Source organism: Dermacentor variabilis, chromosome 6 (assembly GCF_050947875.1).
Source record: "Dermacentor variabilis isolate Ectoservices chromosome 6, ASM5094787v1, whole genome shotgun sequence".
Classification (NCBI taxonomy): domain Eukaryota; kingdom Metazoa; phylum Arthropoda; class Arachnida; order Ixodida; family Ixodidae; genus Dermacentor; species Dermacentor variabilis.
The window spans coordinates 144,441,321-144,459,654 of NC_134573.1; the positions used below are offsets into that span (position 1 = coordinate 144,441,321).

The 18,334-nt window shown below is 48.3% G+C and overlaps 1 protein-coding gene across 1 annotated transcript in view; it reads left to right on the top strand.

The window, feature by feature from the left end:
- Positions 1-18,334, top strand: part of Moe (moesin) — a 151,042-nt gene continuing 132,708 nt past the window's right edge. Inside the window, exon 1 of the mRNA XM_075696114.1 lies at positions 1-152. The gene's annotated coding sequence lies outside the window, so the exon portion shown is untranslated. The remainder of the gene's footprint in view (positions 153-18,334) is intronic.

Here is an 18,334-nt window from a genome sequence, read left to right on the forward strand (position 1 = left end):
TGAGCAGCCGACGGCCGCCGCGATAACTGTTCCTTGCGGCGCGGAGTTGGAGTGTGCGGCTCGCGCAAGGTGCAGCACGGGGATTGCCGGAGAGGATACGGTTCCTAATCGGATTTGTACGGCGCAAGAGGTGCAACGAGGACTCCGTACCGGTGAGCTGAAATTTCGGTCTGCAAAGCGTTAAATGTCACTACCCGGTTTTAATACTGTCCTATATATTACTGAGAAAAAAAGAATTAGAGTGATCAACAGGGAAAAACGCGCAGTGTCACGTGCATACCTGCGTTAACTGCATTAATTTGTGCGCAGGCTCGGCCTGCGACATAGGCGCTTTCTTGCGCATAAAGCAGTGTAGTTGATCGCTGAGTGTACAGAGCTTTTTTAAGAAAAAAAAAATTACGTGACTCGCTCGTTTTCCTCCTAACAGAACTTCTTGCAAGTTTCTTATTTTACGAATGTGATCATTAAAATGATAATTAAAACATCGCGCACGTCACAAACTGTGCGCGCGAGTTGGTTTAGAAGTTTAATGTTTTTGGCATTAATCGTGCGTATATTTACATCGATGATTGCTCTCCACATCACCATGGATGAGGCAACGAAACGGTGCGGTCACGCCCCTTATGTTAGCACGAGCAACTCGAAACATGCGCGTAGGGTCATCGGTCATGTGAGCGCACCGGGTCACGTGACTAAAATTACGACAACGGTCGATCTGCATGGGCTCACGACATTGTTTGCACTCGTGCGCTTTTTCGGCGATACGTGTTGGCAGAAACCGTTGGTATAAATCGCTTGGTAAAGTTGTAAAAATGACTTTCTTTTTCAAAATGCAGTCATAAGCTTGAATGTCTAACGATTTTTCCGTCTTAAATGTACAAATCTAAAGGAAACAAAGGTGTGCTTCCTGCGTATTTCTTTTAATCTTTCTTTTTTTAAATATATATTGGGGCTGGTTAAAACTCGTAATTTGTACATCAATTTCCCCACGAACTTCCAGGCTTGTTTATTCCCATTTATTTCACGGATGTGCACAGTTTTGTAGCGACCTGAGCTAATTCATATGGCACGAGACAATTTGAAATGAATGGAAGCAGTCATTTGCATATTCAGCCGGTACGTTCTGGAGCAGCAGAAATGTACTTTTTTTTTTCTACCGTATAACTTGAAAGTCTCATCTGCATCGTATATCCAATGCGCGGGCTTATTCTCTAAGTACTTGGAGCATATTCTGCGTTGCAATTAAAATATGTTGTAAACTGCATCGCACCAGTATCTACATTATACGTTAGTTTTCAAAATGCCGGCGCCAGCTTTTTCTCCGCTAGAGAGGCAATTAAGACCGCACATGCCGTATCCTACTTTAATTACAGTCATCTTATGTACGTGTATATAAGAGAACCAATGGCTATGCACGTTTACATGTATATGTTGCGGCAAGAACACTTTGTATGCAGGGGGATCGTTAAATGAGAATTGGGCACAAGGCAGCTGGATATATATAGTAGTGTCAAAGAAAACACAAGTGAATAAGAAGTCGGGCTTTCTTCAATTCTGAAAAGATGTGTGTTAATGACAGCGTCTGCTTGTAATGCACAGTCGCAGTCAGACTTAGCCCGAACTGTGGAATATGTCTAGGCATATAATTTTAACAATCATGGGCTCCAAGGAGTAAGCATCCAATGCATTTTGAAGGAAGGCGCATTAAGTTGTATAGGCGTACCAACCCGAAAGCTTCATCACTGTCCGTAGGAGAAGCGAAATGGAGTTTAAGTTGTGTTCGGATTAAGTGGGAACGGTGAATGTACACGCACATCATATAGCGTAAGCCGCCTGCAAAGATCCCTGTTGGGTCGAGGTCGTTCAACTTGAAATCAAAGGAGGGCCCGCAGGTCAGGCGCGTCGTGGTGTCTGGCGTGAGTTTGAGAACGCGAATGTCTCTGAAATAAAGAAACAAACAAACAAAGAAGGAAAGATGCACTTTCCTCGCAGAAGTTTACGATTCCGTATTCCACGTCATTTTCGTATGCGCATTCTTACGAACTTCGTACGTGCCCATTCCCATATCATTTCCGTTGTGGGAAACAGTACGGAAAACCGAGGGAATTTTACTGGGCTGTGCACAGAGCGTTTCTGTATACGTATACAGTGCACGAAAAAATCACAGTTCGTCTTTGTAGGCGTGTACACTGATCCCAGTGTACCTGTAAAATCCAATAAGCTGCACCCGCCGCGGTGGCTTAGCGGTGTTGCCCTGCTAAGCGCGAGGTCGCGGGAACGAATCCCGTTGGCCGCGGCGGCCGCATTTAGATGGGGGCGAAATGCAAAAACGCCCGGGTCCCGTGCATTGGGGTCACCTTAAATATCCCCTGGGGTGGTGGAAACTTGCGGATCGAGTCCCCCACTACGGCGTGCCTCATAATCATATCGTAGTTTTGGCACGTAACACCTCACCCCCCCCCCCCCCACCCCGAAAAAAGAATCTAATAAGCTGTTTCTATACACGCCGCGAGGGACTTGAGCTTTATTACAATAGCTACGGTGTTGCATTAACATGTGCGACCACTAAGTACGTGGCAGGTTTACTGACTGGACCTTTCAAGCAAGTTAATGCGCTTCGTTGGGTACGTCCAATTGACAGACACAAGCCCATATATATATATATATATATATATATATATATATACAAAACACGTCTTTGCACACGAATGGGAATATCGAGCCTCACTGCACCCTAATCGGTAACGCATCAGTGGCATCTCGATGGCATATACGCGTGCACATAGATAATGAGCGTCAGGCCGATTTGTGCATGCTTGCCGAGGCGTCGGCAAAATCACACTGCACAGTTTTCTGGGTGACGCATCAGTGACGACTCGATGACACATGCGCGCGCCTGTACAGCTGGCAGCGGCAGCAACGGCGGCTTTCACCCGCGTGCCCCCTCCGGTATACCGAAGGCCGTGCGCATGCTAGCAGGCGCTCGTTTAATTTCTTCCGCGTAATTTTGGTGTCGGCGCCTTTATGCATGAGCGACGCAAGTTTCCGTGATGAATGCGCGCCGTACAGCAGACCCCCTTCTTTCTTTCTTTCTTTCTTTCTTTCTTTCTTTCTTTCTTTCTTTTAACCGGAGGACCTCGTGCGCAATGGGGCGCTTCGCGCGGCTGGCATCATGAACGCCGCTGCAACTGCTTATGCCTAATCTTGCTAAATACGGTGCAGCATGGCGGATGCTGCGATCAGCAGACGACAAACGTACAGATGTTTTCGCTGGTGATTGGTCGGTGTATGTTGGCTAACTGTCTAGCGTGCAATCTGGACAGTCGACAAAACAGTCAAGCTCAGTCGCGGTCCGCGCGGTTGTAGTGAGATTTTTTTTTTTTTTTTTACGTTCGATTTATAAGCACTTGGATGGTATCAGCTATAGCGCTGGTTCTCGCAGCGCTGTACAGATTTTACGGAGAAAGCTCACAGCCGTAGGGCTTTCGTAAGGCCGAGCCGGTAACCGCGGGGATGGGCTGTGTCATTCCGTGAACAGTGGGATGCGCGATGTTGCATGCCGCGACGAAACAACCGACGCGATCGACTACTGCACTACTGACGATACTATTAAACGTTCATCTTAAAACTTATTGTGCGGAAACAGACAGGGACGAAGAATAGAAGAAACACAAGGACGAGCGCTTTCTAACAACTGGTTTTATTTTTGAAGAACCACCTGCTTAAATACCCTTCTTCAAAATAAAACCAGTTGTTAGAAAGCGCTCGTCCTTGTGTTTCTTCTATTCTTCGTCCCTGTTTGTTTGCGCACAATAAGTTTTAAGATGAATTCGTTCCAACTAGGCCGACTCGCAGTCTTGCTTCAGTTTATTAAACGTTGCTTAATAGTGAAGGTAACCGTCGTGAACAGCTTTGGCCTTTAAGGGACGCTAAAGATCAACGGGTATCAGGAGGAACACCAAATCAATTTAAACTTGTAAATTACTGTTTGAGAACAGATTTAATTAATTTGTCGGGGAATAAAATGTTTGTTATTACTAGAGAGAACGAAAACCAAACTTTGCGTGTTCTTTTTTTTTTATTTCGCGCCGATACCTGAGCGCCGGTATAGGTCACGTGACGTCACGAGTGTCAAATTTTCGCGTGCTCGTACCGTTTCGGGGCAGGAAGATTTCTCGAAACTTGCTATAGCTGAGCATTTGGTACCTTTCGAATGTAATCCTTCTTTACTGATAAACTATACCAGAGCGGATGGTGTCAAAATCTGTGACGTCACGGGCAGACGTTGCGGGAACTTCCGGGCGGCGTCGCCACTCGTCTTTCGTTCTGGCGTATCAAACCTCCTTTCACGATATTTATTTATTTATTTTATTTGTATAAGCTCGAGTACATGAGGCATTAAAGAGGGGGCCAGTACAAAATATTTGAAAAAAAAAACGTGAAGTAAAAGGAAAGAACAACAACAATTGTAGCAACTTCAAAAAAGTGGTCAGTGATTGTAGACTTGAAAGAAGACGCATTTGCGTTCCCAGAAGTTGCCATTCGCAGAAACGTAATTTACTAGTGTACGTGGCTTAATATTCTCCTCTAACTATTTACTTGCTCTTTTACTAAATAATTGCTTTCTCTTGCTTTCTCATACCACGTTCTGTTATTCTTTGTGGACTGCGTTCTGTGACGCCGTTGTGTGTGCGATTGAGGATATGAGCGTTATCGAGTCTGTGAAATAATTTAGGCTACAGAGGTCTGCTTACAGGCAACATTGACACTTTTTCGTGTGGATTACGTCTTTCAAGAATTGAGTTTCGCATTGGCGTTAGCGCTTCAAATAGACGCATATTCGCTGCCTAGCGCTCTTGCGATTGCGAGCATACGAAGAAGCCACCACGGCACACTTCGGTGCAAGTCTAAATTCAGCAAGAAAGAAACATGTGCCGCATTTTGGGGGTTGCGCATAATGCAATAACAAATTTTACATGTTCAGGAATATACTATTTACACTCTCAACAGAAAACGTAGATACTGGTGGCAATGCTTCCGGTCTCGTCAAGACATTTCTTACGGCCTTCGCTCTTAACATAGCTCATTTGCTATATTAATAACGTTTTTGTAAAAGACGGTAGATCTGCATTATATGTTATCCAGCGTGAAAATAAGTGTCAGTAAACACCTAAAAGGTACAGAGGCTTTAACGACTGAAGTATGAATTCTAACTTCACTTTTTCACGCCAATTGGGGGCCGAAGTGATTCTTCAGTAAAACGATCTCTGCTGCATGTACTTTATTGATTTCAGCCTAAGAACAAGAAACGTGAGGCGTTCTCGAATTCAAACGAAGTGCTGCCCTTTCGTACTGGCCCTCTTTGTACCTACTACATGACGTCAGTATGACGCAGATATTATGTCTATTTTGTCCGGGCCACTGTGGTGCGGGCGTTGTCTGAATCGCCCTCTTTCTTGGCCTCGTCGTCTGATCGTGCACACCACGTCCATCTGGCTAAACCTTGCAGACGACACGGTAGACAGCAGACGGCAACCCTACTGTGACGTCTGCAGAGATCGGCGTTGCAGCTTCTGCGTGCCGAAGGCGCAACAGTCGGGATGCGAGTCCACAACCATGCGTCGAACGGGGATATCGGTCTGGTGCGTTTGCCGGAAAGGTTGCGCCATGCCACGTCGCGAGACGAGAAATAGTGTGGTCGACCTTCCTCAATGGAATCGTTACGCAAATCCCTGCATGGTTTATGCGTTACGTGGCTCTCATGTATTCCGACGGGCTTCCTCCATCGCTTGTGCCGCTGGCTTCTGCATGAACGATGCGCATGCATGTATTTCGTGTATATATAGCATATACGCTATTGCCGCCAAAGTTGCAGGGACGGCTAACAGATTATGTAGTATTGTACGTTGCGACATTGGCACATGCGTGCCGGTGCCTGTACGTATACATACAGCTATAGAGGCATCGTTGGCGTCGAATAGCTTCGCGCCTGACACACATGACTATAACCCGAGCCTGTTCTTTTCCGGCACTTTAATATAAGAGTCTCCTGACGTCTGCATACATCCGTCGCTCAAGATGTGAGCCGACCTGCAATCATTTTGAACGTCTGAGCAGAAAAGTACGTCTCCCTACTTTTGTGCCACAAAACCTCCGATCGCCTCTTACTAATACCAGAGTCCTTCCATGCTAATTGACTCTGCTAATACGGTGGTCCATGGGACTTAGCGCCATCTGTGTGGTGAGGGAACAGTTCCGGCGAAGAAAAAAAAAATCTGACGCCATACATGTTAGAAACAGAAGTGGCGTCATTTTTTGTTGTCAAAGGCGCGAAATTTGTTTTTGGTGGCCGGTCACTAGAGCTGTATTTTCAAATGCCCCGCACAAGGTCAGCCGTACGGTTGTCGAAACCGCACCCCTGCACAGGACACAGTTTCTTCGCAGGCCGACGACATGATTTGTGTGCAGAGCGCTGATCGCATCGGCGGTCGCCAAGCCCGTCATCCAGCGCAGGCCCACGAAAGCATCTAAAGTGTACAATTATCTGGCGGTCGTAGCTCACTACTCTTTACTGAACACGTTAAGAAACGATGAAGCTACCCGCGACGCCGGAATGCAGACAAACGTTGGCAAGCAAATCAACACAACCTGTGAGGGGGGCGCATTGTAACAGGTGAACTTTACGAGCGCGTTCCTTTCTGCGCACTTCGAAAGCTGCATTGCACTGCAAGCACAGTGTAGGGATATTATATCGCAAATGATAGGGGCTTCAACGCCCCCTTTTATAGTGGGCGCTGAGAAAGAGGTATCTATTGTTAATAAGGTAAAATAGAGTTCGTCTTTTCTTTCCTCCACCACAGGTATACATAAAATAGATTATATATCTTGTCTTCTTTGAATGGATCAAACTGTGTCTCCTTTTAATTAAAAACACTTTTCCTTTGTTCCTCATCACATATAGTCGCGCTTCAGTCGCCGCTCCCATATTCACCCTTAGTGATGTCGGTGACACATGGTTCTATACTTTGTTCTGAACCGCTTTTCGCCCGAAACTGCGCGGCCCATTTGGATCGCCATTGGAAGCTATGTACACGATACATCAAAAGCCAAATTTTGTATCTGTTCGCAGTCATCATCATCACTATTAGGTGCACTGCAGGACGAAAGTTTTCCCAGCCATCTTCATTTACCGCTGTTTTTTGCTTCAGCTGACACCATCGAATGCGTGCAAGTTTCCCCATTCCAGCACATCACTTATTTCTGTGCCATTTTCGACTGCGCTTCCCTACTCTTGGCACCCATTACGCAACTCTAATAGGCCACTGCTTATCTGCCCTATCCATTACATGGCTTACTCAACATCATTTCTTTCTCTTAATCTCAACTATACAGAATATCGGGTGCACCCCCGTTTGTCCGGCGGCTATCCACGCCACGCACTGTCTTCCTTTTTCTTGACGTTACGTCTGTCATTTTTTCCCCCTCAATTACTCGATCGTTGCGCCGCAGATGATTATACGTAACGTTCACGCTTCTCTTCGTCTTCTCTGGTCACCGCTTCGAAAAAGAGCCTTTGCGAAGTAACTTTCTAAAACTAGGCTACGTCTGCAAATCTTGCCTGCCGACAGAAGTCGCGCTAGAGTAGTTTGCCAAAAGAAAACAAAAAAAAAAGTTTTTGCTCGCACGGAACTAAAGCACGGAACGTGACGGCACGCTGCAGCGCCGCTGCATCTTCGTGACGTCACGCTCTGCATCTTGTCGGCGCTATATGGCGTGCATGATATGCTCTGCGGCAGCCCATAAAAGCTCAGTTTTTCCGCCCACTATAAACCTAATCGCATCTTTCCTGCGTGCCTTCCCGCTCTAATACGGTGTTTTCGAGAGACTCCGATATTCAAAGGAGTTCGTCACCGCAATGACGTCAGGGAAATTGGCGAGCGTAACTGGTTGCCTCATCTATATACACACGCAGATTTCCTTCGAGTTGCACAACGCAACAAAGCTAGATGCATGGTTTATACTTGTCACTTCGGTCTGAGGTTACTCGTAATCGATCACGTACAGCTAGTATACACGCATGCCACGCCCGGCATGCTCTTCTTTTCGGCCCGGTATATATTCTCACACTATCTCCTAAAAGTACCGTGTTTTGCGTTCTTCGAAAGAAAGCTAAGGCTCGCAAGATGGGGGCCGGTCATGCTACGGTCAGCAGGGCTCGGCATGTTTCACTGCTTCCTCGCTCGTATTATTACGGCTCGACCCGCAGTCGCGCAGCGCGTCGTCCGTTGTCTACTGCGCTCGGAGATGTCGCCTTTACGGTTGCCTCTTGTATAAGCCGGCGCTCACGTCGTTCTGAAGGCCATAAAGACAAACTTTTACGATCGCTTGGCGGTTTTGAAGCGCGGGGGCTACGACTCGCACGCAATTGTGTCGTTTTAGGGCCGGCAGGCGAGGCCTGTGCTTGCGTGATCGTACGCCCGCGGACGTCACTGTCGGAGAACCTAAAGGAGAACCACAAGTCTCGCGCCTCCGTGTGTGTGAGTTTCTAGAAGCGCACACGGAGGAAGCGGGGACAAGGGCAAGTGCATCGGCTGTAGGGCAAGTGCCTGCGCCACATGCATATGTACCGACCACTCTATTGCGCTGTGTCACGCTGCATGTGAGCCATGGCTCACCGCTTGCAGGTCCTGCATAACTCGTTGTAACCCCTCTCCCGGCGTAGGAAACAAATCAATGCCAAGACACCATTGTAGTTTATAAATTAATTAAATTGTAAGGTTCCACATGCTGAAACCGCGAAATGATCATGGGGGCACGTCGTAGTGGGCGGGGGCTCCGGATTTATTTTGATCAACTGGGGTTCTTTAGCGCTTGCAGTTAAAGTATGCGAGCGTTCTTGCATTTCGCCTCCCCCCCCCCCCCCATCGAAGGGCGGCCGCCGCAGCCTGGGAGCCGAACCCGCGACCTCTTGACCAGCAGCAGAACGTCATAGCTGAAGAACCACAGCGTGTGTATATATATAGAGCGGCCGGAACGCGTGCGTCGCCTGCTAATCGAGTTATCGTGTCTTGAATATGTCGCTTGTACGTATAGTCGAGAACATATCTTCGTGTAATAAACTATATGTTTCTTTAACTTGTCGTAGTGCCATTGTTCAGGGCGTGTGCGTAGAGTCTCTGCGCTGGTTCATGCAACCGTACTGGGTTTTTTTTGTTGTTGTTTTTTGTGTTTTTTTTTTGAAGCTCGGAACCGTACAAACGGTCTCTGTTAAATGCTCGGAACGCATATACTACTATATGCCACGCGCATGTGTAAGTACACACGTGCATCGTGACCGGTCTGCGCACCGGTTTGTCTCGGCGTCTCGCGACACGGCGCGGTTCAGTGCGTCTAACGGTCTCGCCGAGGCGCCTCCTCGGGGTGGTTGCGTGCGCTTTCCTCCTCCTCCTCCTTCACCGTCGCGCACCTTTGCTGCTCGCTGTCGCGAGTCACGACACGAAACCGCAATGTCCGGCGCCCCTGTCCCCCTCCTCGTTGACCTGAGCGCGCAGCGGTGGTTGACGTGCAGACGGAGCGCGGCGCTCGTCGCGTGAACCCCTGCATCACATTGCGTGGCCACTCTATCTATCTATCTATCTATCTATCTATCTATCTATCTATCTATCTATCTATCTATCTATCTATCTATCTATCTATCTGTCTGTGTCTGTCTGTCTGTCTGTCTGTCTGTCTGTCTGTCTGTCTGTCTATGTGTCTATGTGTCTGTCTGTCTGTACAGACATAGATAGATAGATAGATAGATAGATAGATAGATAGATAGATAGATAGATAGATAGATAGATAGATAGATAGATAGATAGATAGATAGATAGATAGATATCGCATGGCGTAAGCCCACAGTATAAGGCAAGTAAATGAGGCTCGAAGATAAGGCTGAACACGAAGGCAGGGGGGCGCACTAAACCAGTCAGTCGGTCGGTCGGTCAATCGATCGATCAGTGTATACCAACTTGCTCACTCTTTTGTCTTGCTTAGCTTTATTTCTTTCTTCCTCGCGTGTCTGTGTCGGCTCCAATGCGGGCTTCTCTGGCGGCTGCGCATTACATGGGCTTACGGGCTCTTCAGTCGGTCACAGAATGGATTACGTGCCCGTAAAAGGGATTTCCGCGAGTACTGCAGGCTCGGAGTGGTGGGCTTCTTCGAAGTGCGCCAAGGAGAAGGCGTTAGCGTCCATGCCCGCATGCGGAGGTCGTGTTCCTCCTTCTTCCAGCACAACTTGGTTTCGGGGAAGAAACAAGAAAATACGTGCTGACAGACATGAATTAGCGTCAACGACCTCTAAATCGCCTGCGATTGACGAGCCTCGTCCACGAAATAACCAAATCAAAGTGGAAGATCTGGAAGCGAGCCAGATGCGCGGCCGACGGGCTCTGGTGCCAGATGGCCCCTTCTTCGTTTTCTTCGTTTGCTTGAAACGCGCTCGTAGCCGACTGGGTGATTAACGTCGGACGTCTCTCTGTGTGTGTGTTGACCTTTTTGTGTAAGTGAATGCAGTTTCCACGTAACTAGATAGTTATCTAGATGTCTGTCTGTGCGTACGTCCATCTGCTTATCTGTCTCAATTTTCTAGGGGTGGATGTCTCAATTTCCTCTTGCGAGCTTAGTCGAAGCAGCAACTAAGACAACTGAGAGCTTAACTCTTTGCTTTCAAATTGGGACGTAAACAACTTTTTTTCTTTTCTTTCTGGTGTGAAGCATTCTTTGGGCTCATAACAGCTATACCTTGCAGTAGGTAGGTAGGTGGGTATAGGGTCATGTCTTGACATTGTTTTCGATCTTCTAAAGAAAGAAAGCGGCCATTGATGTGATTGAACCACGGCCGCCACCACAGCAGCCGGTGCGCTAACCATGAAGCCACCGCCGCTGTATATTTTTTTTTCTACTGTATTACTTGACACAATATAACAATACAGAACTTACTTGGCGTTTCCGCGGAATATAAGAACGCACACTTAACGCTTACAGACAATAACAAAATGGTTTCTCCCATTCTTACCTCGGCCTATAGAGTCCCCCGGTAGCAGCTGACACTACGTAGATTGCACTACCACCTTCGGGAACGACCCAGGCCGTAACTTTCCTTCACCGCGGAGCAAAAATAAATAAAAAAAATAAATCTGTCGTTATGCCGTCGCCGTCCTTTTGCTGCTTGTCACATAAACGCTTTCTCGCCTCACGTAAACACGTTGGCCCATCTAGAAACACTTTGAAGATATGCCAACCATGCTGAAAAGCGCTTCGCGTTTTGCCGTTATAGCACGCTTTATAGCAACCCCCCCCCCCCCCCCCAGCCCCACCCCGTCGTGTGAGTGCTACATACTTATTTTTATTTTTTCTTCTTCTTTTTTCGATTACGCCAGCTCGTGTTCAGATCTTGTTAGTATAGTGTAAGCAAGGAAGAACTGCACCTATATATCAGTACAGACGGTTTCTCAGTCCAGCACTGATAGTGTCGGCTGATGCGCGTAATCTGTACACATCAGATTGCGATCACGGCGCATGGAGGCGGAACCTGACTCAGCGGCGAAAGTGCGCAGAGTCCGTGCGTGTAATTCAGTTTAACAGAATAAAATACGACGAAGAGCAAAAACTAGTTAGGTGGCATCCCTATATATATAGCTGTGACTCAATCGCGCTATATTTATTACGTACACGTATACCATGCTGTCGCGTAACGTTTACCTCAGATGAACGGCAGAGCGTCTGTATACATACGCTCTGCCTCGATTAACGGAGAATGCGTGGGCAAGAACATCCGCTCCGTAACTACGGGGCGATTTAGTTTGTAACGGCAAGCACACACATTTGTGGCGTAATGAGGAAAGAGGCAAAGGATCCGTTCTATACGAACGCCCTGGCTTTACTTTCCCCGTGTACATCTATACCTCTATCCTCGTTCTTCGGTTGCCAAGTCTTTCCTCTTTACACCCGGCCATGACTGCGGATTATTCAAGTGCAGGCATTTTCGACCAAACTTCACGGTGTGCCCGCTTATTTTTGGTCTTCAAGGTAGTTGTCATGAAAAAAAAAAAGCAGCGTAGTCGCTGAAAGTGACTCCGACGCGCAGGCGGGCACTGACTGTTGCGTACAGGTCGCAGATGATTGCGCTGTCGTGGTCTGGAAAAAAAGAAAAAAGGAAAAGAAAGTTGAGAAAACAGAAGCAACGGTGTGGCCGCAGTAAATTAATACAAATCGTGCTACTAAGGCAGTGCAACGCAGTAGTGACAAAGTGTAGAATTGTTGATTTACAGCGAGCTATAAGTGGAGTTAGATGGGCGAGTTATAATCTTTTCGTAATTGCTCGTTTTTTTTTTTCTTGCTTTATTTGAGTGCTTTATATTCGGGTATTTCGTCGTTCTTGTAGGCCGCAGATTGTTGTTCATTACGCGTCATTACTTAATTGTGGGGACTTTGTGCCTGCATTTGGCTTGTGTTTGTGCGTGTTATTGAGCGCGCGCTTCTAATCCTCTTTTTGAAGTAGACTCTGTGTATGTGCTCCAAACTTTAAATAATTTCCTGTCTCAGACTGCGCGGGAAATTGCCACACTTTTCTTTGTTGTGTGTCCTTTTTACTTCATTTATTGGAAATAACTCCACTTTCGTGTGTTATAGAGCTGTTTAATATAACGAAAAAGGATTCCACTTCACCCGTTTATTCGTATACAACAATTCGCGGAGAGGAAGCCGGGGACATATTTATCACCAGCAATTACAATACACGCAATGACAAAGAAATAAACGATCACCGGGAAGTCACCGCCGGGTGATCGCGCAACCAGCTGCTGGCGTGATGAAACTGGGGCCGCCCTGTACTCTACGCTTGGTCGCCCGCAAGCCTGGTTACAGCGCGCCAACCTACGTTGCGCCAACCGTCTACGCCACAAAAGCGAGGGCAAAGCCTATCGCTCACTTGTCTGCCGCAACCGAGCAGCAAAGGGTAAAAATAAACAAAAGCAACAGACTTTTTCCCTTCCCCACATAGAGAGGGGTACTAGAGGGTGAGAAAAAGAAGAGAAATATCCAGGTCGTCTGCTAGGTACGCGACACGTTTGTCGACACACAGCTTCGCCGCCGCTGCCGCCGCGCTGAGGAAAAAGCGTCCAAATTCCATTGGCGCGTTCCCTTTTTTTCTCTAGGGGCGACGAAAGCGAAGCGCCCGCGACCCACACCGGTGTGTGAGCAGGTGCAGCGGTCGTATGGTACATAGTTGTACACGCCGACGTTGCGTGTACGCGTGCGTGTGTGCGCGCGCGCGTGCCCGTCTGCCCAGAACACTGTATAGTGTCGTCTGCTGCGGCTGCTTTTGCTGCTGTTGGCACTGTCGCGGGAAGAACATCGCACCCCGGGCGTGTTTTACTTTCTTTTCGCATTCATTTTGCTGCGTGCAACTATTTTGGCCCATTCTTTGTTCTCAAACACTTCCTCTCCACCGCACGCGTCGGTGTTCGTACGTTGGTTATAGTATTCGCCTTCTGCTGCACCGTTAACAGACGTACAAAACTTTCCACATTCCTCGCGCAGCCTAACAGACGTCGCACAGACGACGTCGCGGCCTTTTGCCGCAGCAGCGCCTCTATCTGGCCACACTGCAGTCCGGTGCGAGTGCACGGTTGCAGAAGTCGCACACACGACAGTGGCTTTTGCTTCCGTTAGGGCCTGTGTTTGCCCACCTTGCCACTGAAGGGACATAGTACCGTAGAGATGGCGTGCGCGAGTGCATGTGTACGCAGCCAGGGAGCCGGGACGGCGAGTGGGTGTCGAGGGCTGACCGTGCGTGAGGATCTACAATACTTGCTCGATGGATCGCCGCCAGTCGCTCGTTTGCGAGTGATTGACGAGTGTCGATCGGTCGGCCGTCCGAATCGCCGTCCGAATCGCCGACCGGCAGACGGGAAGCGTTTATATATATATGTGTGTGTACACGCACGCAGACACGGCCCATGAGACTTTGCGGAGCCGCCTCGCGCCTCGCTATATAGCGTGTAGCATAGACAGTAGAGGGCTCCTAATTATTTACCACCAGTTTGGGCCGCTATTCGTGATTACGTCTTGACGCCATGGTTTGTACTGATCGCCTTCGAACGGGCGCGAACGACCGTCATTTGCCATCGACTGATGCAGATGCGAGTGGACTTTTGTGAGGTTTTCTGTCTCGCTATATCTATGCGTATCGTCATCGCCTCCTATATATGGCATTGTACATCACGATTAGCGGTAGGAAGAGTACCTTTTTGCACACTTTACTTATAGTTATGTATCTGTTGCATAGAAGCGGAATAGATGATGATGATAACGGCTAAGAATACGAGTTTGATGCACAGATTTAGTTGGCCGACCGTTCTCGTTTGGATTTCCTGACATATTGTGGAGTCGGTATTTTCCACTCGGCTTATACGAGTAGAGTGAGCGTTAAATGGGCGTTTGAAGTTTTACAGCGAAACCCACGGCGGAGCGAGTCGCATCGCCAACCGGCGTGCTGTCCTTTGGTCGGATACGCTTCTCAAGCCGCGTCGCGAACTGTTGTTATAAAACACGAACAAAGTTACCGCGCCGCAATTTTCGCCGACCTCAACACGTACGAAGCCGCTCCCCCGCAACTAAACACAGGAAACGCGTGGTACGGCTTTGAAGAGGGGGTCGCACAAAGCCAACGTAGATCAAATCCAGGGGCGGCTTTCGTTTGCCGCCGCCAACGAACGGCCGGGGACGTCTGCTCCTGTCCACGCGCTCATCTTGGCTGCGTGCGAAGGTTTCTGTCTGTGTCTCTACAAAGTGCATCGTTCGCACTCGTTCTCACCCAAAACCCGTTGGCGCTTAATCCTTCCCCGGAAACGTTCACGCGCATTCAGGCGACGTCGATGAAACCGGGTCACTGCCCACACAGCTACATGGGCACGATGCCCCGAACGCTCTGTCTTCTGTCTTCTGTCATCGGCACGCACACTCAAACAGGGGCGGCGGGAATCGCCGACGCGTTTCCTGACAAGCCCGTGACCGTGTGGTCTCTTTCCTTCGAAAACGAGTACATCCGGCGGCTGGCATTGGGCTAGGCGTGCCGTGATAGGTATTTGTTTATTGAAGGGAAACTCAAGAGTGACTAACTCAGTTGAGAGTGCTAAAGCATTCTTTCACAGATCTATCTTGATTTCTTTGACGGGAGAAATGATGTTCATTATTAATGGAGGCAGTGAACCTAAACTTTCGTTTTTTTTTGTTTTTTGTTTTAATTCCGTGCCGGAACCTGCAGCGCCAATAGCGCCACGGGGGCGTCACGAAAGACGGTGCTTCTCTTTTTTCTTACTGGGTTGTTAGATAAATGCAACTTTGGAAATTTTGTAAGCCTACCCAGCGAGAATAAGGGCCCATAAATACTGGCGGATTGTCTGACGTCACACATGTACGTTGTCGACATTTCTTCGTTTTTTTTTTTTTGTGCGTGCTTTGTGCGTTTTAGTATACAACGACAATGAGACCGATAGGCATGATTACCGCAGCATTATTAAGCTTGGTCGGTGATGATTTTGTGAATGATGGCAACATTGTTGTGTGTGTGTGGTGTGTGTTATCTCAATATTTGATAGTAGTATTTGATTTGCGTTATTAACGCATTATTTATTAAGCTGTTAGTGTGTATATTGCATTATGGTATGCAGATTTCAATTTTTCAGTTCATATTACTGTATTTCAATTTCACTTTTGTTTTTACACTCCAATAGTAGCCCGAAGAGGGGCTAATATCACTCACTCACTCACTCACTCACTCACTCACTCACTCACTCACTCACTCACTCACATTCAGTAATTAATTGACTAGTGGATGGATACTATGAGCATCCATCCATACGCAAATCCATCTTATCCTACGGGCCTCCCTCTCCCCCTTCATGCCCCTGCAGCGAATGTATTTAGGCACTGCTTGCTGTTTCACTGCGTAATCTCGTAGAAACCAGAGCTGGCCACCGGCACCCGTAAGGGTATATATAGTACAGGTGGCTATATATACTATAGTCTGATTCGTTGCGTGCGTGATGTCCTGAGTTTGAATTATTTGGCAAGGCAACTGCGGCAGGCGCCAGCGGCAAAGTCCGGGAGGGTTCACCTAGAAAGCTTCGCCTTAAAAAAACAAAAATAAAATGGACAATACGCGGCCGCGGTGGCATCGCGTGATAAGATACAATCATCCCATTTGTCACTGAATTACCCCGAGAAGAAAAGATGCCCCCCAGGCGCATAGAAGCGCAGTACAGTTCACGGGTCGCCAATGAGCGGGAAAACAATTAACCCTAAAACGGGTCGTTGGCACCGCTCTTGCAGCGTGCATGCACACGTGAAGCCAGTGGGAGAGCTTATACGGACGACTTTCGTAAGTCTGGTTTGCTGGAAGTTACTGACAAAAAAAAAAAAAAGCGGCGATCGAGTCACGCAATAGCGCGGGCACGGCGCTGTCTCAATCCCGTGGTACTGGTGTATAAGCTGCTGCTATACCATCAGCCAATCAGGAGTGCGATCACGCCAAGGCGCGCGTTAATGCGTTGTGCGCACGGTTCCGCCAAAACTATCGAAGGACCCTGGTTCCACGTTCGTCTGCTCGGTGCGCGTTCGTCTGCTCGGTGCACGGTCGTCTGCTCAGTGCACGGTCGTCTGCTCGGTGCACGGTCGTCTGCTCAGTGCACGGTCGTCTGCTCAGTGCACGTAGTCTGCTCAGTGCACGTCGTCTGCTCAGAGCACGTCGTCTGCTCAGAGCACAACACGGCGCGTAGATCCAATTACAGTGCCAAATTATGGCATTACGAATTGAAGCAAAATCTCTCTAATCTCAACACCGGTTACGACAGAGATGACTGCTCACTATATGCGTACGGAACTGTTGAGTTGTTTGAGTCGAGTTTATCTGCTTATTGCACAGCTTTTTTCCTTTTGCTTATGAGTTCCGGGTGGTTATTTTTCCTCTTCTTTGTTTCTGTGCAAATAGTAAAACTTCCGTTTGTACTGACGCTTGCTCCTGTGTGAACAGAGACGTAGATCAGCAATCGCTAATGACATCGCAAATGAAAATGCGCACGCACGCGTACACACGTGCAAACGCACACGCAAGCAAACAAAGACCTCCCGCTGTATAGCTCGGTGCCCATTGATGAGCTCGAGGTCGAGGGTACGATAACGGCCGCGGCGGCCGCATTGCGGTGGGGGCAGAATTAAAAAAAAATATAACGCTCGCGTATACCGTGCATTAGGTGCACGTTAAAATGCCAACATGCAACGAAATTTTGCACCACGTAAGAAAGCGTATAATTTAAGATGGGCGTATAGATAGATGAGCCTCTGTGCAAAATTTTACGTTTTAAAAACCAGTGGACCCGTCACAAAACGCTGGTAAAAGTTGGGGTTCTTGATAGTGAAACTGAAACAAAATGCTGCCGTTACCACTCGCCGGAAGTGACTCATCACCTAGAACGCGCTGCTCCTCGCGGCATGACCTCCGAGATAAGGGGGCGTCCGCGGCTGCCCACGCCGCGCTGAAAAATCTCGGAGGCGGCGTGTTGTGGCTTGCGTAATAGCGACAACCACCAGGTGCACGCGTCGTCTGCTTAGGTGATGTTTGAAGGCTGCTAGCAAGAAAATTATGCACTTGCCAGTCCAGTGGCGTTGCTAAAATTGCTTCAGTGGCTTATATATATGCCACTGAATATACATATATAACAAATTCTGCCAAAGTGAAGTTTCGTCGCAGTTGGCCTTTATCGAACTGGTCAAAATTAATCCAGATACCCTTAGTACGTTGTGCCTCATATCATGCGTGGTTCTTACACGTAAAATCTCAGAATCTAAATTAAAAAGAAATCATACACACACCGAGAGAAAGTGAGAGCCGAATGAAGTTTAATTTGCGGACGTCTGTTACACGCGGAGCTACTACAACGGAGTTTAGCGGTGCCGTGTGCAGATAGCGTGCACATCGACGACGCCGCTTGAGTTCGAGACGGTCACGTTAGCTTCGGCCGACACACAAGCGTACGCATCACGCACTGGGTTCTCGAGGAAGTTAGGCTCCCCAGGCCGCGCTGTGTGAGCGGGGAAATACGCCGACGAAGTGCAGCCGCCCTTCGCTCCGAAGGCCTCGTCGTCGTCGGGGAGTCTTTGACCCGCCCCGAGGCCGCGTCTCGGATGCCAGGCCTTGGGAAGGCCTCGCAGGACGTCGATGCCACTCTTCCTCCTTCCGAGGAACACTCACCGACTGAGTGATCACTGCCTGGCCTCTGTCGCCAACTATTAT